At 38.2% G+C, this 6,000-nt stretch overlaps 1 long non-coding RNA gene across 10 annotated transcripts in view; it reads right to left on the bottom strand.

Annotated features, from left to right (window-relative positions):
* Positions 1-708: 708 nt before the first annotated feature.
* The window catches only part of LOC144303157 (uncharacterized), a 177,214-nt gene continuing 171,922 nt past the window's right edge, over positions 709-6,000 (bottom strand). For all 10 annotated transcript variants that reach the window (XR_013370176.1, XR_013370175.1, XR_013370177.1 and 7 more), the window contains one exon: positions 709-3,089. This is a non-coding gene — a long non-coding RNA (uncharacterized LOC144303157). The remainder of the gene's footprint in view (positions 3,090-6,000) is intronic.

The raw sequence follows: 6,000 nt of genomic DNA, 5'->3' as shown, positions 1-6,000 counted from the left end.
AAACAAAACAAATGCCATATAAAGAATCTAACTCCAAGCCTTAAGAAACTAGAAAAAGAAGAACAAACTGAGTCCAAAGTTAGCCAATGACATGAAATAATAACTATTAGAGCCAAAATAAAGAACAGAAAAGATTAACCAAACTAAGAATTTGTTCTTTAAAAAGACAAACAAAATTGACAAACCCTCAGCTAGAATAGTCAAGGAAAAAAAGAGAAAGGACCAACACAATTATACATTTTTAAAAAGGAGATATTACAATGGATACCACAGAAATTCGAATAATCATAAGGAGCAACTATATGCCAAGAAACTGGACAATCTAGAAGAAATAGAAAATCTCTTAGAAACTTATAATTTATGAAGACTGAATCAGGAAAAAATAGAAAATCTAAATAGATCAATTATTTGTAAGAAGATTTAATCAATAATCAAAAATCTTCCAATGAAGAAAAGTCCAGGACCAGATGGCTTCACTGGTGAACTTAACCAGACATTTAAAGAAGAATTAACAGCAATCTTTCTCAAAATCTTCCAAAAATTGAAGAGGAGGAAGTATTCCCAGACTCATTTTATAAGGCCAGCATGATCGGGATACTAAAACCAGAAAAGGATGCTACTAAAAGGAAAACTACTTTAGTAATACAGATACAAAAATTCTGAACAAAATACTGGCAAACCAAAGTTAGCAGCACATTAAAAGCAATATTCACCATGATCAAGTGGGTTTATTGCTAGGATGCAGGGATGATTTAACATACACAAATCAATCAATATGATTCATCACATTCATAGAATGGAAGAAAAAAATTATATAATCTCAATAGACACAGAAAAAGCATTTGACAAAATTCAACATCTATTCAAGATAAAAACTCTTAACAAATTAGGCATAGAAGGAACATATCTCAATATAATAAAAGCCATATGACAAGTCACAGGTATCAAATCATACATGTGATAAGGGCTTAACATCCAAAATATATAAAGAACTCATACAATTCAATAACAAAGCCAAAGACAAATAACCCAATTAAAAATGGGCAAAGGACCTGAACAGAGATTTCTTCAAATAAAATATATGAAAGGTCAACAGGTACATGAAAATGTGCTCAACACCACGAGTCATTAGATAAATGCAAATTAAAACAACAATAAGATATTATCACCTATGCCTTTCAAAATGACCATCACCTACAAGAAAAAAATAGCACATGTTGGCATGGATATGGAGAAAAGGAGCCCTTGTGCATTGTTGGGATTGTAGATTGGTAGAGTCACTGTGGAAAACTATGGAGGATCCTTAAAAAATTAAAAATAGGACTACCACATGATCCAGCAGTTCCATTTCTTGGACTATATCCAAAGTAAATGAAAACACTAATTCAAAAATATATCTGCATCCCTATGTCCATAGCAGCATTATCTACAATAGCCAAGACATGGTAACAATCTCAGTGTCCATCAATAGATAAATGGATAAAGAAGTTGTGAAATATAAAAATATATGGATATATAAACATACATATAATATGCATATATGCATACACTTACATAAAATGGAATATTATTCATCCGTTTAAAAAAAAAAAACAAAACAAGAAAATCTTATCATTTGCAACAACATGGATGGACCCTGAAGGCATTATGCTAAGTGAAATAAGTCAGATAGAGAAAGATAAACACCATATGATCTCACTTCTATGTGGAATCTGAGGAAAAAAAAAAACCAAGACTTAGAAAAAGAGACCAGATGTGTGCTTGCCAGGGGGAAATTGGAAGAATTTATAAACAAACTTCTGGTTATAAGACAAATAAGTAGTAGGGATGTAATGTGCAACATGATAACAATAACTAACACTGTAAGATACATAGGAAAGTTGTTGAGATAGTAAATTACCAGGTGTGTATGAATTGTTGAATCACTATATAGTGTACCCGTAATGAATAAAACATTATATGTTTAAAAAAAAAAAAAAACAGAAAAATCAGAAGAAAACAGAAATGCCATTTCATTGAATCATCCATCTGGTTTTTGAATCCTCACTGCAGAAAAATATCACGTAGACATTTTTGTCAGAAACATACTTGGATCCCAGGGCCTGTCTTCTTCTTTTGGAAATAGGGTAATACTTGGTGATAATAAAAATGAAGCCATTGAATAAGCAAAGCAATTTGAAAGTGGAAGAGAGGAGGTTTGGGTTTATATACATATAGGTATGTCAACAGAGGTAAGAATAACTCATTTTGAGCTAAATATAGTTTTAAAGTCTAGCTAATGGTAAATTATAGGTGCAAAATGCTCCTGAAGCAAATATATCCTACTATATCCATAGTGTTAATGAAACAATTCACACAATTAACTAAATAACGATGCTAAACTAATAATTTTTAATTCAAACATTGTTATAAATGCATCATAAATATTATCAAATTATCATAGTTTAAAAAGAAAGGCAGCAATTAATTATGAAGCAATGCATCTGGAACTTTTCTGAGAGTTCCTAATCTCTATCTGTAAATATACAAAAATAGTTTTGCCATGCTGGCAATTGCTAAACACCATTTGTTAAATTACTCCTCCTCTGTAAGCTGGTAAGTGCACATATTTTCATTTATGAACAACATTTTATAAGTCTTCATTCAGATACCTTCAATGGCTAACAAAACCAAAATCCAAGGAAATCGTGCCTTCTGAGTAGCTGCCATTTAAAGAAGGGAGTTGAATTTTGGATCCGGTTTTGACTCATCAAGAAGACTTTTTTTGACCAGCAGTGGGCCACAAAATATAATTTAATCACCATCGTAAAGAGACCATCTATTCACTAGTGATCTTAAACTTAAAACTTAGAACTCTCCCAAGATGAAAGGACATGCTGTCTTCCGTTCACTTCTTTCTCTTCACAAGTCTTAGTTAGCTGTCACTGCCTCGGGCTGAACAAAACGACTCTAAACCTCTTCCACATGGCAGCCTTTTAATTAAAGATGGTGGTTTTTTCCCTGAGTCTTTTCTCCTTTAAGCATGATTTAGGATCCCATCACATCCTGGTCACTCTGCTGAATGCAAGTCTTGTGCTGAGTCTAAATAGCTGAAAAAGAGAAGAGAGAGGAGAAAATACTTGACAGAGAAAATGGTATATAAACAAGAAGTCAAGAAGAAAAAAAGTACCTAGTAAGTTCAGAGAAGAGTTGAGTCAGGGGTGAGAGAGGCACTGAGTAGGCTAGCCTGCCAGGAGTGCAAGGTCACTGAGAGTAGTAGAGGAGACAGTGCTGGCAAGCTAGCCTGGAGCCAGACTGTGTGTTGCCTGGCTGAAGAGTTTGGACTTTACATTCTGTATTTGGGAAGAAGCCAGGAAAGCTTTCGAGCACAGGAATAAAATGTTCAAAGTAGTATTTTAAGAACATTAAATCTGACAGCAGCATAAGGCTAGCCAAGAGGCAAGACATTTAGTTGGAAGACAACAAAGTATTAGTGATTACAGACTTGGGCTCTGGAGCCCAACTGTCTGATATGGAATTCCTGCTCTGGTGCTTTCTGTGTGAATGTAGTAGGCAAGTTTCTCAACCACCCTAAGCCTATTTCCACATCTATAAAGTAGGCATAGAAATATTACCTACTGCAGAGATTGGTTGTGAGCATTAAATGAATTAATATATGGAAAGCACTTGATATGTGATACATACTAAGTACTTAAAAATGTAAGCTTGTTTTACTATCGCATTTATTATCATTATAAGGCAACACTAAGTGAAACATAAGATCTTGCACTGGAGTTATGGTAAAGGGAATAGAAAGGAGGGGGTATATTTGAGATTTGTTGCAAATGAAATTTCTCACCCTCCTCCATAATCTTCCTTTGTCTTTCCTCTCATTGTTGGTCAACGACATGGGTTTCGGTCCAAATATATGTGACAGCATAAAGTCATGAAAAAAAACCTTGTTTAGTAGACAGGGAATGAATTCATTTTCTGTCAATAAGTCCAAACTGCCTCACTAATTTTAGACAAGTTAGAGAAAGGGTTATATCTACACAGACTGTAGCCCTAAACTCTTGTCTCATATACTAACTCCAGGATCTTTTATTTTATTTTATTTTATTTTTAATTTTTATTTATTTATGATAGTCACAGAGAGAGAGAGAGAGAGAGGCAGAGACACAGGCAGAGGGAGAAGCAGGCTCCATGCACCGGGAGCCCGACGTGGGATTCGATCCCGGGTCTCCAGGATCACGCCCTGGGCCAAAGGCAGGCGCCAAACCGCTGTGCCACCCAGGGATCCCACTCCAGGATCTTTTAATCACTCCTGCCCGCCGTTCTCAGATTCTAGTCTTTCCTGATCCAGGAGGGGAAATACTGAACTTATCAACCCAAATGTGATATTTTTTCTGGTGCTCTTTCGATTAAAACGTAAGAGTTCTAGGTTCTAAACTTATTGCATTCTGAGTTCTAAAACCTCACCATCAGAGGGAGGTAAGATGGTGGAGGAGTAGGATGACCCCTAGCCTGCCTCCTCACTCAAACACAGCTGGATAAATATCAAATCATTCTGAGAACCCAAGAAATCAGTCAGAAGTCTTAGAGAACAAAGCTGCATGTCCTCAAATCAGAAGAGTGACCCATGGAAGGTAGGAACTATGGACAGTTGGTGGGCGCTCCCTAGGTGAGGGAACCCTGCCTGCAGAGGGAGTAGCAAGAGAGGAGGAGAGAGAGAAAACCCATAGGGGAAAAAATAAAGAGTGAAAATACACACAAGAAAACTACTGCTCAAAACCGTTGATGGAAGAAAAGGAGAAGAGTACAATACCACCAGTTTTCTATAAATACAGTAGAGATTCTAAGGTATCAGAGGTTTGGGACATAGCCCTATTAATGCCTGAGGAACTGAGGGGTGCTCAAGGGGGAAAGCAGGGCTAAGCCCCAGCAGTGGGCAGCCTGAGGATCCCAAGGGTCACAGAGAGAAGTGGTGTGTTTCAGAGAGGTGCTATAGCCTCTCTTAAGGCAAAAGACCCTATTGGAGCCATTGAGCCGCCACCCACCAATATAGGAACAAAGACACCCACTGAGGGCTACAAATCCCAGTGCCATCTGTATGTTGCAATTTACCGTAAACTCTAAACTGCTGCATGGTGGTGCCACTATCTTCTGGGACATGCAGGCACTGGCCACAGCTTGAGGCATTTGGGAGAGGTGATAGGCCTTTCTGGTGGGCAAAGGACCCTGAGGGCCCATTGAGCTGTCCCACCCACCAGTATGGAACGAAGACACTGGCTGAGGGCTACATAACCTGGCCCCAGCTGTGTGCTGCAATTCACCATAAACTCTGAACTGCTAAAAGGTTGCACCACTGTCTTCTGCTACTAGCCAGCACTGGCCACAATGTAGGGAAACTCTCTCTACCCCCACCAGGAGGATCAGGGTGGGTCCAAACCTCAGGGGTCTCTGAAATGTGGGGTTTTGAAACACAACCACGCCTGAGATAAAACATAGGAGTGCTGTACCATTTGGCAGGTAAAAAGCTCTAACACAGACAGAGTAAGGTAGAAATCTGACAGAAACCAGGGATACAGGGGGCCTCACTAAAAAGAGGTGACATGCATTGAGAAAACCAGGCAAGACCATTTTCTCCCCACACCCACCAGCTTGATCCACCTCAGTGAGCTAAATAGCACCACCAAAAGCAGAATAGAGCCGCTACACCAAGCTTCCCCTTCCCCTGCCCTCCACTAGGGCACATCTCCACTAGGGCAATTCCACCTGAGAATCAGAGCAGCAGATCCTTCCCCAGGAAGACCAGCACAAACTCCTCACCCATACCAAGTCCATTATAGAGTGCCAGAAGGCTTCAGCTTTAAGGGAAACAGGATCTAGCATTTGGGGGCTTTTTTGTTTTTTGGTTTGATTGTTATTTGTTTCTGGTTGTGGTTTTTTTTGTTTTTGTTTTTGTTTTTGTTTTGGTCTGGTTTTATTTATGTATTTGTTTTTTGGACATAGAGCAATTAG

This window comes from Canis aureus, chromosome 32, assembly GCF_053574225.1.
Source record: "Canis aureus isolate CA01 chromosome 32, VMU_Caureus_v.1.0, whole genome shotgun sequence".
Taxonomy (NCBI): Eukaryota; Metazoa; Chordata; class Mammalia; order Carnivora; family Canidae; genus Canis; species Canis aureus.
The sequence above is the reverse complement of the archived record's forward strand: the minus strand, read 5'-3'. Positions and strand labels throughout refer to the sequence as shown.